This window comes from Balaenoptera acutorostrata, chromosome 19, assembly GCF_949987535.1.
Source record: "Balaenoptera acutorostrata chromosome 19, mBalAcu1.1, whole genome shotgun sequence".
NCBI classification, from domain to species: domain Eukaryota; kingdom Metazoa; phylum Chordata; class Mammalia; order Artiodactyla; family Balaenopteridae; genus Balaenoptera; species Balaenoptera acutorostrata.
The window spans coordinates 10,972,604-10,990,892 of NC_080082.1; positions in this window are offsets into that span (position 1 = coordinate 10,972,604).

Here is an 18,289-nt window from a genome sequence, read left to right on the forward strand (position 1 = left end):
TTATGGATATGGGATTTGGGAATGGGAGCTATTTTGTTTTCATTTCTAATGCAGTTTTAACCAATCGCACATTCTCCATTTCTTTGAAAAGTGCGTGAGAGTTAACTTTAGAATAATTTTGCAACCCTTCGTTAGAGACCAGAGACTCTAACCACTCAGTCCATGGGTCTCACATGAGCCTGTGCATCACATAAGGCACTAAACACACAGGTGGCTGGGCCACACACCCCCAAGCCCTTCTGGTTCTGTGAGGAGGAGGGGGAACAGAAAACATGTATTTCTAACAAGTCCCCAGGTAATTCTGATGCTGCCACACTTGAAGAACTACTACACTGGATTATTATGTTTTCACAACTCTTATTTTTTTTTGGCCGCCATGGGGCTTGTGGGATCTTAGTTCCCCGACCAGGGATTGAACCCGGGCCCAAGAAGTGAAAGTGCGCAGTCCTAACCACTGGACCGCCAGGGAATTCCCCATGTTTTCACAACTCTTACGCATATTTTTAGCTATCCTAATTTATGTACCTGATCACCTAAACTGGTCAAACAGGGTATTTAAATTTCTTTCTTACAGACTAATTTTTGAGGACCTACTGTGTGCAAGCCGGATGCCATGTTAACACCAGAAGCAAGAGTTGTGGGTCATGAGCTGTTTCCCAACGTTTCTCTGAAGCGCTGAGCCTACCCTGAGCACAGAAAGTCCCTGTGAAAGCAGCCCTGTATCCACGGGTGAACAACATGCCGGGGGCACAAGGCCGGACCACACTCTCACCAAATCAGTTTGGCTGGGCCGCTCTGCGTGCACACACATACGCCTTCTGTCGAGCTAATCGGTCCTGAGGGAGCAATCTGGACCGCCCGGGATTTCACTGCTTCTTAATGTAGTGATGAGAACCACTGCTATTCCGTTGTGAAGGGGAAATTTGGAAAGGTCAAAATTCACCCCCAGGCCCAGGGCACCTAATGGGCTTGCCCTGAAGAGGCCCTGGGGAGAACTTACTTGACTCGGCAATGTTTCCCTCCAAGCAGATGCAAACCAGCCTATCTTTGCTTAAAAAAGGCCATGAGACTCAGCCACACGCTGTAGCTTGTGAGGGGTCAGAGGGCGGAGCCAGGGCAGATGGGGCCACTGTCGCTCTCTCCCCCGTGTCACAGCCGTGAGCTCCCTCCAACACACCTGATGACGCCACTGACACATTAATTACCGCCATCGCCCATCGGGCTTCGTGCCGCAGGCCTGACGGCCCCTCCTCTGCCTGTGACCCTGGTCAGCTCCCATCTCCCAGCCCAGGTCGTCAGAGGAAGCTGCGGCTGCCTTGAGAAAGAATCTGATCACAGATGCGGTAATTAGGAAAAGAGGCGTGGAGGCGGCTAGTTAAATACATGGAGGGTATAAAGCCAGGTTGGGAACACAGGGTGATTCAGAGAATGGGCAATGGAAGCCCCTGCATACGTCTTTACGGACGAATGCGTATACAGCTGGGTCTGCTGCTCACTAAAGCTCTGGACCCTAAATGGCCTCCTATGTAAGTTAACGCCCTACAACAAACTACTCCCAATCTTAGCGGGCGAAGGGGGTAAATAGCAGCCGTGTGTTAATCCCCATGCGCCCAGGGGGCAGTGGCAGTTCTGCCGATCTGGGTGAGGCTTGCCTGCTGAGCTAGCTGCTCACGTGTCTGTAGAAGCCGGCTTGTTGGCTGGAAGCCCGTGGATGGAGGCTGGCCTGGGCGGGGATGAATGAGCTCTCCCGCAGGTTCCCTCCAAATCCCCACCAGGGAACACTCTCACGGTGATCACAGGTGAGACAGCACCGAAGTGCAAGCATCCAACGTGCTACTGTCCCATTGGCTAAAGCAAGTCATCTGAGGCCAGAATCACTGTGGGAGGGCACGAAGGAAAGGTCTGGGTCCAGGACCAGAGATGCACTCAATCTACCACCCCTGATTTTTGTTTGTTTAATTGTAGAAACTTTGGAAATTATGAAAGGTATAAAATTCACCATATTTCACCATCTAGAGAAAATATACCCCGCTATATTTCTTCCCTGTCTTTTTTTTCTATGATTATATGCAATTCCATTTACAAAACAAGAATCATAAGGTACATACAATTTGCATCCTACTTTTTTCGGTTATTATACTACACCCATTTTCACAAGTTTGTTCTTAAGCTCCATGATTTTTTTTAAGCCTGCATAACATTCTGACTTGCTGTTATGCTCTATTAATTTAAACATTTGCAAGTTATGGATGCATTATTATAAAAAATATTGCCTCCTGAGGGGAGTGGATTTAACTGAAAATTAACTGGCCAATTATTCTTAAGTTTCTCAAGGTCTATAGTCAAAATGCATCCCAAAATGTCTGTTCAACCTTCCATGACCAATACATGAATGCACTGCACCCTCTGCAACCCTGAGTATTTTCTTATTAAATAATTTTAATAAGAATAATAACTGCAGCTACCTCTAGGACCATAGTCAGGAATCAAATAGTTAATCTATATGAAGTCACAGACAACATTAGAGAAGTGTTAAAAAATGGTAGTGAAGTTATTACTCCTACTATAGTAATTGGAATATATTTGATTATTCATGATTAAGTTTAATTTCTCATTTTCATCTTCTTTTGTGAATCATTTCTTCATTTTCCTTTCCCCTTTTTTTTAATATTGTTATTTTCTGTCGTCTGTGTTTTGTTATTTCTTTGCTTCCCCTATGAGTTTCTATTTTCACTATTTTATATTTTAAAAATACCAAATTTAAAGTTCCCTCACAAAATTCTTTCAAGAATTACACTATATGAAACAAACAGAATTACTAGTTTCTGTGTTGCCAGGTTTCCACAATAACACCCAGTAAAACAGAGAGAAACCAGCATCTGAAGACAGAGACAAGCCTGCAAACAGCCTCAGTACTTTTAAATGTGTCCATGTTCTCGTGTTTCCTGTCAATAACTGGAATTTCTCTCTTTCCCACAATTTCCAGCGATGAAATTTGCCCAGGCCGATGGGAAGATGCTCTCACCCAGGACTCTCAGGTTTCTATATTTTGTGCTCCTGTGCTGGCGCCCTCAGGAATGGGTGGCTTCTCCTGGATTGATGATAAGCAATGATTGTTTCGTCCATCAAGAAATGACACAAAACACTAGAATTACTCTACATGTGGAAGATAAATGTCTTCTCTTCTCACTGTGTTTTATTGGTATCAATTAAATTGATATAAAAATATATCCCTGCAGCCTCTTGTGTGCATTTCATACTCAAACATTCATAATTGCTCCCCCAGTGTAATAGCCTAGATGTTAATTTTAGATAGCTGAAATGGCAAGTCATAGATTTTTAAATCATTGAGTCATTTTTAATTAATGTCTATTTGTTTTCATTTTGAAGCTCAGCTGAAATAATCAGTAAGGACGTTGAAAGTACAGGCCACAGCAATAGTCCTATGAATTTGTATTGGCTATAAATTATTTGTGGAATCTTTATAATTTTTTAATGTAAAATATTCTGTTAAATTGGCCTCTGCTTAAATTGGTCTGTTAAATGAGTCATCCCACAGATGACTAAAGTTACATCTCCCTTTGAGTTGTCTGTGAAGAAGCAGCTACTACACTTGGAAATATCATTTCTTCTGTTTTCCTTGCTTCAGATAAAACTTTTTCCCAGTTTTGTTTGTTTCTATCATGGCCATCCTGATGTCTTGCTGGTGTTTTGCAGGGTTGCTATCACCAGAGAGGTTGTTGATTTTCTTTCTTCAAAAGTATCTGTCCATGTTTTTGCTGTTCTTTCTTGACTATTTTTAGTGTATACTAAAATTCTCTATTGATTCAAAAGTTAAAAATGTATAATTTAATTCCTCATTTCTGAGATTTGGGATGTAACAAACTCTGGATAGTATTAAAACAGCATAATATTATGACTTAGGTTAGAATTGTTGAACCTGAAAGGCTACAATGTACATATGTTTTAGGGTCTCTGAGGAGGATGGATGGTAATACTTCACTATCCCTAAATAAGCTTTTGAATATTGACTTACAATCACCAAGGGTTTTGAAGAGAAACTTGCTGATACTTATCTCTTTAAAATATTTCTAATAAAAATCATTTACCATCTGCTTTAATAGTCTTTAACAATGCCTACAGCAGCCATATGGATTTGAAGACATGCTTAAATTTGTAAAAAATCTAGTTCTAAAATTGCAAACCAATTTGAAGGTGGAAGGAATTGAGCCAGTGATAGGAAACAAGACAAAAATCAAGCAACCAACTAACTTTTATAATTAGTATTTCATTCAAAGCTCTTAACCACACTTTTTGATAGATAAATCAGTATTATTTATACATTACACATGAAGATATAAGCAGGTCTTTACAGGAAACCGCCCTGAGCAGGAAGCCCCTTTTCTTGTCACTTCAGCAAAGCTATATTGTATCTCACTTTTAGGCCCAGCAACCCCATGCTCTCTTATCTCCGACCCAAGCATACCTTTCAAATCTTTTCATCACACAGTACCTTGCCTAACTTGTCGGTTCTTTCCAAAGATCAAAGAAGTAGAAATGAAGAATAAGTAATTAACAGATGACCAGATCTCTTCCTTAGCTTCCCCTTCTTCAGTAATCTGCTGAACAAACAACTGTGTGAACACGATCACATCTAGAGGAAGATCACAAGAAGTTGAGGAGCCCACACACAGTGGGGGATGGTGACAACTCTGACCTCCTACCTCAAGGATTAACTGAGATTACTTCTGTTTCCCTTTCAAAATGTTCATGGCTGAGCAGAATCTTCAGAGGTGGTTTGGGGAGGGGCGAAGCTGAGTCCACCATCTCCCCAGATTGTTGGCATTCTGTTTAAAGGCGCCTTTCCTTTCTACCATGTGAGAGTACTGATTTTGTAAGCGGCGAGCGGTGGGACCCCACATTTGATAACAAAGAAATCTAGACATAGAATTTTGTAAGACTGATTTATAATAGTCATATTTCCAGTTAGGCAAAGAGCCAGAATTTGAACTAAAAACCTTCCTGAGCCTCGCTTGGCTCTTTTTCTAAGATTTTTTCCCCATCTGTAGTGGGTTCACTACTGTGCTCCCAAAATCCAGACCATCTGAGTGTGACCTTATTTGGAAATAGGGTCATTGCAGGTTTGATTAGTTAAGGATTAAAGTAAGATCATGCTGAATTTGAGTGGGTTCTAAATCCAATGAGAGTGTCCTTAGAAGAAGAGAAAAGGACGCACAGAGGCACAGGGAAGAGGACGATGGAGATGGAGGTGGAGATTGCAGTGATGTGTCCACAAGCCAAGACACTCCAAGGATTTGTTACAACCGCCAGAAGCGAGGAGAGAAGCACGAGACAGTTTCCCTCAGGGTCTCCTGCAGACACTAACCCTGCTAACCCCTTGATTTCAGACCTCCAGCCTCCAGAACTATGAATGAAGACATTTCTGTTGCTTTCAGACACCCAGCTTGTGTTATTTTGTCACATCAGCCCTAGGAAGCTAGTACACCATCACTTATAGGAAAAAAATTTTATTTCCTAATACAATCCACTTTCTTCACGAAGCCAAATGCCCTTTCATTCCAGTGTCTCTGGAAACATGTCACGTAGACTTTTCTAGAGTGAATCTGAAAGTTGTGAGGAATCAGAATCATTTATAGTGCTTAGATTAGCTGTAAATGGAAAGTAGTGATTAATTTCCATTTGAAATTAGCTAATGTTATGGTTGGTTTTATTTGAAGTATAGAGGCTCCTTCTAAAATTCTCTCCAGACCTCAGTTTATCTTCTTATATTTTTATTCAAAATAATTTAATTACACTCACTGAGGGTGAAAAATCATGTTTATATCCATTTAGTTGATTACCTGTTGGATGGAACAATTGAAAAATCATTCACTGCCTTTTTAACAAACCCAACCCCAGAAGTGATTTATGTTTTCACTTATTTCTGACTCTCTGAACCTGACACAACAAAACCATGAACAGAAACTTTTCTAGGGCTAAGGAAGAGGAAAATCACATTACATTATTTGGAGAGTTTAAATACTGTGAATGCAGTGAGACTTGCCAACGGACCACAGCACTCCATCTCTTAAACGTTTTCTTTTTCAGATTGAGCCTGTCTCTCTTTCCGGAAATCATGCAGTCATTATACTCTAGAGGATGGAATGTATTCCCTGCAATCTTCTCATCTTTTTACCTCACCTCTCCAGTCTCACTCATCTTTTCCTTTTTATTTAAAATCCTACCAAGATTAGTTTTTCCTGAAACTCATTTTCGGCAAAAATCTAGGACTTAACTCTACAGCTAAATAACAATTAAGACTAGATTATAGCCCAAGCTTAATATTTAGAATCAGTTCATTATTAATAGCACTTAAATGCAATACCATTTCTTTCATGACTACTTCATTGTGCTTGGAATTGAGAGAATGAATATACAAATGGACAACGGCCAGAACACATATGAAAGTAGAACTGACCCAAATCTGCGGCAACTACAGTCTTCAAGACACCAACCCATGATACCTAAAATTCATAGCAACCCATCCAGGAAGCCAAACAGCAACTCCTTTAGCAACTGTCCCAAAACGACCAGGACTTGATTAACAACTGACAGGTTCCCTAACTCTTGCACTTACTTCCAATTTAGGACTAACAGGAGACAGCTTTTACCAAGCAACAGGAGAACACGCCCCCTAACCAACCACATGGATGCCCTTCTTGCAGTTCAGCCAATCACAGCTTCCCCACCCAACAGCCTCCAATCAGGGCACATCTGACGCCTTTTTTTTTTTTTTTCTTGGCACTATAAAGCTTTCTTCTCCCCTGCCTGCCTTTGAGTCTCTGTCAAAAGCAAGTGATGGTGGCAGACACCCTTTCTATAGTAAATTCTGCATAAACAGCTTCTGCTTATTCTCATTTGGGTGGTCTTCACTGATTCCCACAGAGGAGCGAGAATGTTCCTGCTTGACTGGCACTTGATAAGGAGATTTCAGTGGGACTATTTCATAAGCAGAAACACAGATTCGACTATTGTTATTTTCAGTGGCTGATTCTTCTCTGTAACTTGAGCTTATGCAATAATTTGTCCTGTTTTCCAACACATACTTTGTACTCATGATCCAACTTTATAAATATGTATACAGAGGCAACTTGATTCCCCTGATGTGTTATTTAACACACGTGATTCATTTTGTTAGGTAATCTCTCATAACGCTTGCTTGTATTTTTATTTCTGCTCTTCCATGTGGGTTCCAACTTATCAATGTCAGCATGTTGTAAATTGAAATCACCTAAGGATTGACTTTTTATTTTTAGCTTGTGCCATGTTCACAAGGAAAACTGGGAGATTATTTGCCAATGATCCTCTGTTGTCTTTGTTCAGATGCCTTATAATACACAATTCAAGGCTCAAATATTAAAAAAAAGATTTTTTTAAGAGTGCTAATGTTTTAAGGGGAGATGTAATTCCCAGGGGAAAGAGAGAGAGAGAGAGAGAGAGAGAGAGAGAGAGAGAGAGAGAGAGAGAGAGAAAAGAGGAGAGAGGCAGGGAATATCTGGAAGCAGAGATGAAGTCGTGCATTACTCAGGTGGCCACTGCTTCCCAAAGAGAAACAGCTGGTGGGCCAGCCACACAGGACATCTCTGGACTGTGTATAGCATCAGAGGACAAAGAGAGGGCACGTATCTCCAGCTCCCTGTCATCTGCTGTCTCTCACTGGTCAAAGTCTGGCCCACTAGGCGTTAACTTCTCATTGCCAGCTTGCATCACCCAAGCGTTTCAGACATTAACAGGTGAAGCCACCCGGCACATTCTGGACCACAGCACTTCATTCTTGCCCAGAAGCTGTGGGAGGAATCAGAGCCTCAAGGGGTCCATCAGGTCGGGGCTGCCTGGAGCTTGTGTGTCTCCATCCAGTGGTGACACAAGAGTCCTTCCAGATGCCAGCACTCACCCTGGGGGGGAGGACGAGAGAGCCTGTGCTATTAGATGATGGGGCAGTGGCCACAGTTTGGAGGTGGCAGCAAAGGCTGGGACTCGCTCCATAAACAAGTAGCCAAAAGCCCAAGACCCAGTGAAGCCAAGAGAAACATGACCCACACAGGTTTAACCTGGGAAGACTCTGACAAACGAAGTGTCAACACAGTAAAGCTCTGAAGTAAATAAATTATCCTAAAAGGGGAAATAGAAAGTTGTAGGATGCCAGAATGTATGTTACTGGAATATACAGCCACCTGCCCTTCCAACAGAGTGAGCAGAATACAATCATACTAATGGATTCCCATTTAATAATGGGAATCCTGAAACCACTTGTCTTCAGCTAGTGTGAGTTTAGAGAAGCAACAGTGAAAATAATCTACCCTGAGATTAAGGATTAATTTAGGCTGACCAAGACAAAATATAAAAAGGACATAGACATTTTTAATGTCGGAAAATAGTTATTTTGAGGGAAAAGATCACTATTGCCTTTGATGTATAAACATAGTCCTACACCCATAACAAGTATAGAGCATTCATTCAAGGAAAAGCCATGCTAAATGAGACATCACAATGTTTTCAACTGTTTAATTGCATAAGAAAATATTAATACTAATATTTTAACATGTATTTGTTTCACAAGAACTTAGCTATGAATGAATCAGGTCCTGGGGCACACGTGGTCTTGTAAGACTATCGTCATCAAAAGTGGTCCTTTTTAAGCATGTTAATAAGAGGACATTAAAGCTAATACACGTGGGATATGCATATATTTGGATACTAGATTCCTTTTCCCTCGATTTCTCTAATCCCTGTAACATGCAGCACAGGAACGAGTTCCTTGTTTGTGTTCAATAAAGCTTCAGACATGAGAGGGCACCGCTGCCACCTCTGTCCTCCTCCCTGACTGCTCAGGCTGGGGCCCCTGCTCCCACCCCTTCATGGGGCGCCTTCTCCAAACTACCACTTACTTACTAGTAAAAGATTTCCGGAGACAAGACCACTAGTCAGTCAAGAGCAGCCTTATGTCTGTTAAATCCCCAGCTGGGGGCCTGTACGGACTAATGACTGATTTCATTTGCAACACGATGTCATGGAAACCACAGTGGACTTGGAGTTAAAAGATGTGGTTTAAATGCTGAGTAAGACACTTTCAGCCCTCTGATGTCGGGAACGTAGTTTTACCTAAGCATCAGTTTCCTCACTCAAACAAGGGAATTCTAACATCTAGTTAGAATATAGAGCCTATGGTTGTAATAAACCCAAAACAGGAGAAGCTTAAACAAGGTAGAAGTGATTTCCCCTGTGCCTCATAGTAGGCTCCTGAGACACCCACGCCTGACATGGCAGCTCCACGGGGCTAGGAACTCGGGCTGCTTTCTTATTCTCCCATCACTGATGATGTAGCTGTGTCTGCAGGGTGAAAGGAGGCCCATAATCACACCGGCTGGGGTCACATCCCAGCTGACAAGGGGGAAACGGGTGAAACACAGACCTCCCTCTCCTAAGGGCACAAGCAGTGCTGCGCTGGGGATGGCCAGAACCAGCCTATGAGAGCCAGCTGTCTACTTTTCAGGAACCAGAGGAGCTGGTAAGTTAAACACAGCCTTTGTTAAAAATTATAGAAATTCACAAATTATGTTAAAAAAACAAGGGCAGCAGATGCTCAGATCTCAACCCTTCCTAATTACAGCACAACATTTCACTGTTACCCCTGTTTTGTGGTTATTTACTCGTAGCGTCTCTGCGTGGGCACACTGCATCACCATGTGCCCCTGCAGGCCTGCAGACAGTAAAGAGCCTTCATGTTGCAGCTTGAAATCCATCATGTCCGTGTGCTTACACTACAGAAATTGGCAAAGACTGCAATTCAGGCCTTAATTTATTGTTCTGTTGATTATCTAAGACCAGGAGCTAGCAAACCACCCAGAATCTGTTTTGGTTTAGTCCTTAAACTAAGAGTGATTTTTTTTTTTTTAAACTTTGTAAAGTATAGGAGGAAGGAAGAAAAAGAGGGAGGGAGAAAGAGCAAAAGCATGAAAGCAAGCAAGAAAGCAAGGAATAAAACATTTGATGGAGGCAGGCTGTACGTGGCTGCAAAGCCTTAAATATTTACCAGCAGGGCTTTTGCAAGAAATGTTCCTGAACCTGATGGACAAAATATTAAAAATACAAATGAAACTGAGAAGCCTCCTTGCTGGCTGTCGCCCTCAGGGGATGGAAGCAGCCTCGTTCCTTGTCATGTGGCCCCTCAAGATTCTAAGACAGTGAGAAAGAATATCCCCTGTGTTGAATCCCTCTCAGTCTTTGACTCTTTAACCAGGAAGCACCCAGTGCCTTCCAGGTGCTCACCTGAATAGCTCAGGGGATAAGCACGCTCCCTGGAAGTCAGCCACACTCTCACCACCACGGGAAGGCCCCGCCCCGCATTTGTCTCTATAGTTACAGGTCCCGCCCCCAATCAAGAGGATGGATTCCACATGGCCTTGGATCACTGGCTCATCCTGGAAGTCTTCCTACTACAAGGGGAACCTCATCGTTGGTGCCACATCTACGTCTTTTATTTACATTATTATTTTGAGAATTTAATGAGATCATGGATACATAAAAGCACTTTATTAAAATAGAAAGTCTGTAGTGTTAAAAAGTGCTCTGTAAAAAGTTACAAGTGCTATGAAGTCTAAAGTTATTCTTCCTGACCTCTACTCTTCCTCAAATTCATGTATCTGAATGTTTGATAACAGAGCTCCTTTCCAATTCCTAGTTCAGAACCCAGGATGCAGGTACATCTCTGACCCTGCTCTGGTTTTGTAACTTCTTCCAAGTCCCCCTGAAGAGCTTACTGAACATGAGGAATACAAGACCCCTTCATGGTCTATCTAGCAAGTTCACTGTTTACTGAATAAATCCTTCTTTTGGTAATGAGAACTCAAGATTTTCCGCCCTTCCTTCCCTGTCCCTACCCCTCCCCCTCTTCTTCCTCCCACTTTTTTTTTCCCTTTTATTTATTTCACTAACACATTAGGAAAGTGTATAAAAAAGCCATCTAGAGTTTAGCAATAAGAAGTTATCTCGCACCTCTAGTCAGCTTCCAGACACTACTGTTGGCCACAGGCCAAAAGATAATAATTACAGTTTTTAAGCTCATCTTTATAACATACATCTGCTGCCCACCATAGTCCTAAATTTTCTAAGGAAATGAGGAGGCAAATGTAACAGATTTTCACTCCCAGTGGAGCCCAGCTCTTCAGTGAGATGCTTTTATGCACCCAGGCACATGAGAATCTTTGAGGCTTCTTTCAACAGGAGTTACAACATTTGATTTGAGCTTTTTAACTGAAAGCAGTACTTTCAGTATTGATGGTTAACAAGAACTTACTGCAGGTGCAGAAATAAAGCAAAAACCAACCAGCTGTATTTCTCACAAGGTCTGCAGAAACACTGGGAACCCACGCGCACACGGATGACATGTAAACAAAAGTTACATCTGCCGTTTCAAGTGCCCACGATGTCACCTCCACCCCATCTTTTTAACAAAGATAAAGATAATGCCCCCAGCTTTTGTTAAAAACAAGACAGTGGGCCCAAAATGGAGTCACTCAGGCTAAGCCCCGCATCACCAAACCGAGACAGTTTCAGCTCTCCCAGAAATGGAATCTTAAATAAATCCACCAGAAAGCCCCTGACTGGCGCTAGTCAGGTAATCTGCCTGATGGGCCCCTGCCATCCCCTGAAGGAAAGTAACTTTGCAATAACCAACCGGCTTTTTTGACTAATAAAACTTCCTTCTTCTCACTCCCTTCTGCCTATAAAATTCTTTCATTTTGTACAGCTTCTTGGAGCTTCTTTCCATCTGCTACACTGGATGCTGCCTGATTCGAATCAGCTTTTGCTCTTAAAATGTTTAATATGCCTCGGTTTATCTTTTAAATAAATAGGCGTCAGAGAGGGAACCTAAGGAGACCCCCTCCCCCGACAGCCCCCAGGAGCACTGAGCAACCAGGGTAGGTACCTGCTGAGTCCCTGGAGCTGGCTGTTTTCTCGCTGCCTCTGGAGGTGCTGGGCAAGTCCTCTCGGTCCCGGATCCTGGACCCGCAGCTCTTGCCTCATGAGCTTTCCGACCATCTGAGCATTTCTTTTTCTGGCCTGGGTCCGGAAACCTGCTGAAGGCTGACTGGTCTGACGTAGAAAGGCTCACGCCTGGGGTCAGAGTGGATCTGACTTGAGCCAGAGCGGAGCCAGCGTGAGGCCTCAGGTGAATAAAATTGTGTTTTAAGGCTGAACTAGCAGGTTAAACTTATCAAAGATAATCTTGAATTAGAGAGGCCATAGTGGAGAGCTTTTAACTTCGGTAAGCTTATCCATTTACAAGATGCCCTAGAAAAAGAGGGGTCTCAGCCAAGGACTCACTATAAAGGGGAGAAGAAAAATTACTCTTCCTCCTCTCTAGACCCTGCAGACGGCATCCTGGGAAAGCTAGCGGGAGCCGGCAAAGAGTGAGACTTTTTACCAGTCACTTCTCCCAGGTCTCTATCTGTGGTGCCTGGTTGAGAGAGGAAGCTACAATTTTACATTGTCCTTTTCTTTGCAAATTCAGACTCTTATTCATTTGGTTCTGGGGATCCACTGTGGTTTTTTATTTTTGTTTTTGTTTTTTTTCTTTTTTGGCCATGCCGCAAAGCTTGTGGGATCTTAGTTCCCCGACCAGGGACTGAACCCTGACCCAGCAGTGGAAGCGCTGAGTCCTAACCACTGGACTACCAGGGAATTCCCTGTTTTTTCTTAACTGAAGTTTAACTGGCATACATTGTATTAGTTTCAGGTGTAGGACATAATGAGCCCACATTTGTATACATTGTGAAATGATCACCACAGTCTAGTTACCATCTGTCACAATACAAAGTTACAAATTTTTTTTCTTGTGATGAGAACTTTTAAGATTTTCCTTCTTAGCAACTTTCAAATTTGCAATACAGTATTACTAACTATAGTCACCATGCTGATGACTAGATATTTAGTTACATCCCCATGACTTATTTAATTTTAAAACTGGAAATTTGTACCTCTTTATCCCCTTCACTGGTTTTGCCCACCCCCTTCCAACCCCCGTCCTCTTTGGCTATCATAATCTATTCTCTGTATATATGATTTCTTATTTGTTTGTTTTGTTTTTCAAATTCCACATAAAAGTGAAATTCTACAGTATTTTTCTTTCTTTGTCTGATTTATTTCACTTAGCAAAATATCATCAAGATCCATCCATATTGTCACAAATGGCAAGAGTTCATTCTTTTTTATGGCTGAGTAATACTCCATTGTGTGTGTGTGTGTGTGTGTGTGTGTGTGTGTGTGTGTCTCACATTTTCTTTTCCATACATCTATTGATGGACACTTAGGTTGTCTCCACAACTTGGCTATTGTGAATAATACTGCAATGAACATAGGGGGGCATATATCCTTTCAAATCAGTGTTTCATTTACTTCAGATAAATATCCAGAAGTGGAATTACTGGATCATATGGTAGTTCTATTTTTAATTTCTTTAGGAACCTCCATACTGTTTCCATAGTGGCTGCACAAATTTACATTCCAACCTAGGCTCCCTTTTCTCCACATTCTCACCAACACTTATTATTTCTTTTCCTTTTAGGATAACCATTCTGACAGGTGTGAGGTCATATCTCATTGTGGTTTTGATTTATGTCTCCCTGATGATTAGTGATGTTGAGCATCACTTCATGTGCCTGTTGACCATCTGAATGTCTTCTTTGAAAAAATGTCTATTCAGATCCTCTGCCCATTTTTTAATTGGATTGTTAGTTTGTTATTGAGTTTTATGAGCTCTTTATCTATTTTGGATATTAACCACTTACGAGATATATGATTTACAAATATCTTCTCCCATTCAGTAGGTTGCCTTTTTATGTTGTTGATGGTTTCCTTCACTGTGCAGAATCTCTTTGGCTTGATGTAGTTGCATTCATTTATGTTTGCTTTTGTTGCCACTGCCTTTGGAGTCAGATCCAAAAAAATATCACAAAGAGCAATGTCAAGAGGCTTACTGCCTATGTTTTCTTCTAGGAGTTTTATGGTTTCTGGTATTACATTCATGTCTTTAATCCTTTTTTTTTTGGCTGCGTTGGGTCTTTGTTGCTGTGTGCGGGCTTTCTCTAGTTGCAGTGAGCGGGGGCTTCTCTTCATTGCAGTGCACAGGCTTCTCATTGTGGTGGCTTCTCTTGTTGCAGAGCTCGGGCTCTAGGTGCAGGCTCAGTAGTTGTGGCACACGGGCTTAGTTGCTACACGGCATGTGGGATCTTCCTGGACCAGGGCTCGAACCCTGTCCCCTGTGTTGGCAGGTGGATTCTTAACCACTGTGCCACCAGGGAAGCCCTTTAATCCATTTTGAGTTAATTTTTGTGTATGGTGTAAGATAGTGGTCCAGTTTCTCTCTTTTGTATGTGTCTGTCCAGTTTTCCCAACACAATTTACTAAAGAGACTGTCTCTTCCCCATTGTTTTAATACATTCTTGCCTCCTTTGTCATAAATTAGTTGACCATATATGCTTGGGTCTACTTCTGGGCTGTTTATTTTATTCCATTGATGTATGTGTCTGTTTTTATGCCAGTCCCATGATGACTGTAGCTTTGTAATATAGTTTGAAATCAGGAAGCATGATGCCTCTGGCATTGTTCTTCTCAGTATTGCTTTGGCCATTCAAGATATTTTGAGGTTCCATACAAATTTTAGGATTATTTGTTCTATTTCTGTGAAAATGCCACTGAGATTTTGATGGGGATTGTACTGAATCTGTAAATTGCTTTAGGTAATATGGATATTTTTACAATATTAATTTTTCCAATCTATGTCTTCTTCAGTTTCTTTCATCAATGTCTTAACAGTTTTCAGTGTACAGATCTTTCACCACCTTGGTTAAATTTATTCCCATGTAATTTATTCTTTTTGATGCAATTGTAAATGAGATTTTCTTGATTTCTCTTTCTGATAGTTTGTGGTTAGTGTATAAGAACACAACGGGTTTTTAAAAATTTATTTATTTAATTTATTTATTTTTTATTTTTGGCTGCATTGGGTCTTCATTGCTGTTCACGGGCTTTCTCTAGTTGCAGCGAGTGGGGGCTACTCTTTGTTGCAGTGCGCAGGCTTCTCATTGCGGTGGCTTCTCTTGTTGTGGAGCACAGTCTCTAGGCACATGGGTTTCAGTAGCTGTGGCACGTGGGCTCAGTAGTTGTGGCTTGCAGGCTCTAGAGCACAGGCTCAATAGTTGTGGTGCACGGGCTTAGTTGCTCCACGGTCCAGGATCTTCCTGGATCAGGGCTCACACTCATGTCCCCTGCATTGGCAGGCGGATTCTTAACCACTGCACCACCAGGGAAGTCCCCACAACAGGTTTTTGTATATTGATTTTTTTAACACCTCAACTTTACTAAATATGTTTATTAGTTCTAAGAGTTTCCTGGTGGAGTCTTTAGCGTTTTCCATATACAAAATCATGTTGTTCACAGTGACAGTTTTACCTCTTCCTTTCCAATTTCAATGCTTTTATTTCTTTTTTCTGACTAATTGCTCTAGCTAAGATTTCCAATACTGTGTTGAATAAAAGTGTCTAGAGTAGGCATCCTTGTCTTGTTCCTGATCTTAAGGGAAAAGCTTTCAGCTTTTTTTCACCATTGAATATAATTTTAGCTGTTGGCTTGTCATCTATGGCCTTTATTATATTGAGGTACATTCCATCTATACCCACTCTGTTGAGAGGTTTTTTTTTTTTTATCATAAATGGATGTTGAATTTTGTCAAATGCTTTTTCTGCATCTATTGATACGATCATATGATTTTTATCGTTCATTTTGTTAATACCCATTGGTTGTTGAATCTTTCTCTCCCAGAACAGCTTTTGCTTTTTTGTTTGTCTCATTTTGTGTCCTGAGAACTTAGCTTTGGAACTATCAGGTTGGGTGTCCCAAAATATGGCCAGAAAGAAATGCAGGTTGCACTCCATTGGCAACTAGAGTTCTACTGATTGTTGCCAGCTTTCAAGGCAACTGTCCACATCTTTCTCTCTCGGCTGTCTTTTGGGAATGGTTTGGGTCTTGGGAGGGTAGTATCTTTTGCACCCTCCTTGGGAGTATCTCTTGCATCTGAAGGGGAGCAGGCTTTGCCACCCCAAAATATGCCACTTACACATGAGGATTATTTTTTGAGCTAAAGGCAACCAAGAACCCAGCAGATTCAGGAAAAGCTCTTTACCTTCCCTTCAACTGCCTAATTTACATTGGAAAGAAGGCCTATACTAGGAAGAAAACTATTATCAGAGATATCATTTTGAAACAGGAGGGAAGGCGGCAGGGCACAACCTTTAAAAGAATGACATAGCTGTTGAGGATATGACATAAACTGTTTAGAACCAACTAGGTCCAAGATGGTGGAAGATTTGATGTCCAGTGGACCTTGAGCCTCATTATAAGCTCACTGTAATACATTAGCATATGCTAAATGACACACCCACAGGTGCCATGACCATTCCGAGGCCGACCATAAAAGGCCAAAAAGTGGTTGGTGGCCCAATTCCTGGAAATCCCCGCTCTTTCCCCAAAATCATTGGAATAAACCTTCCACTTGTTAGCCATGAAATTACCCAGACCACAAAAACTAACCACCCCATATTTCGGGGCCACTCTCACCTTTTGAGACGGACTGCTTTCTGTCTATGGAATGTGTATCTCTCTAAACAAATCCACTTCTTACCTATCATTTTGCCTCTCACTGAATTCTTTCTATGATAAGACAAAGAACTTGAGCTTCATTAAGTCCTGAGACCAGGTGTGCGACTTCAATTAAAAGACAGTGGGTTCAAGTCTCAGTCCATGGGTTCAAGACCCAGCCTGAGTTCTGGTCTGGTCTGAGTCACATCTGAGGTGTGTGGTTTCAATTTCACCTAAGAAACTTATGTGCCTAACCAGGCAATCTTTGTTTTCTGAACATCTCCTCTGCCTTCCTGTGAATGACCTTCCTCCCCTTGGTATCATCAGACCCCCTAACCCTTTTCTTAGCTCAGGTATTATATGGGATGTTGTTACTTGGCTGTCTTTTGAGCCTTCATATCTTTACAGGGCTCCATAAATGTTTGTTTCTCCTGTTAATCTCTCGTATCAATTTAATTATTAGACCAGCCAAAGAACTTAGAAGGGAAGAAGGCGGAAAATTTTCCACCCCTACACATCCAAGCGGTTGTTCAATACTGCCAGGAATATTTACTGTTTTTCTCGGCTGAAGCCTGACAAGATATCTGAAAGGATTCTTTTTAAAAGTAGCTCTCTGGTCAGAAGTTGGCCAAGTTGGAAACTGATATTCAGAACCTGATAAGAACTTTTTTTTTAGGCTTTCTCCTTCAACCTAAGATAAAACTATGTACCCACCGGGGGGAAAAACATTCTGAAGCCGTTGTGGAAGGATTTACTATAACATTCCAAAGACACATAGCTCTAAATCTAGAACATAGGAATCTTTTGATTTCCATCTTAGTGGAAAATCTTCTCCCTGATATAAAGAAGCAAACTGAGGATAATGTAGTTGGGTGAGTGGGTCAACCTCCATATTATTCAGGTGGGCCCCAATCTTTTGAGGAATTAAAAAATGTACTTGTCTTACAAATCTGGTCTTTACTAGATCAGACATGTGGCTCTAGAAACAATTCAAAGCGCACCTATTCTTTTTACCAAGCCCCAAACATTCCCTATTATCTCAAAAGGCTTGCAGATATTTGTAAAACCTCTGAATTTAGGAAACAAGAGCCCTTGGTGGTGGAACTGGCATTCTTTCCCAGTGCCTTTTGAGATGTGAGTATTCTACAAGCGGGGTCGGGTCAGTCTCCACTTCCAGAGAGTTCAGTCTGGGAGAGGCAGTCCTGTGCACCAACCATCGCCTTGTGTATCACACTGTATAGCCAGGCTGTCTCCATTTGTGTGACATAGAGAAGAGAACATTTAAGTTCCCTAAAGATCCCTGGACAGTGGTCTAAGGCATGCAGGCAGTGTCAGTGGGGTAGGGGATCAGGACCCAGGCCTGGGGTCAGCTGGACCTGGTATGAGCCATGGTACAGGGATTAAAGCCTTCTGGGCCTTGTCTGTGGACTTGGGATAATAATAGCAACAACGGTGAGACCCAACGTTTATCGTGGACTTACTGTATACTTTCACTGCCTCAATTTTCCTCATCTCTAGATTGGGAATAACAAGAATAGTAATGAGAATAATAAACGATAGGTAGCATTTATTGAATATTTTTTGCATGAAA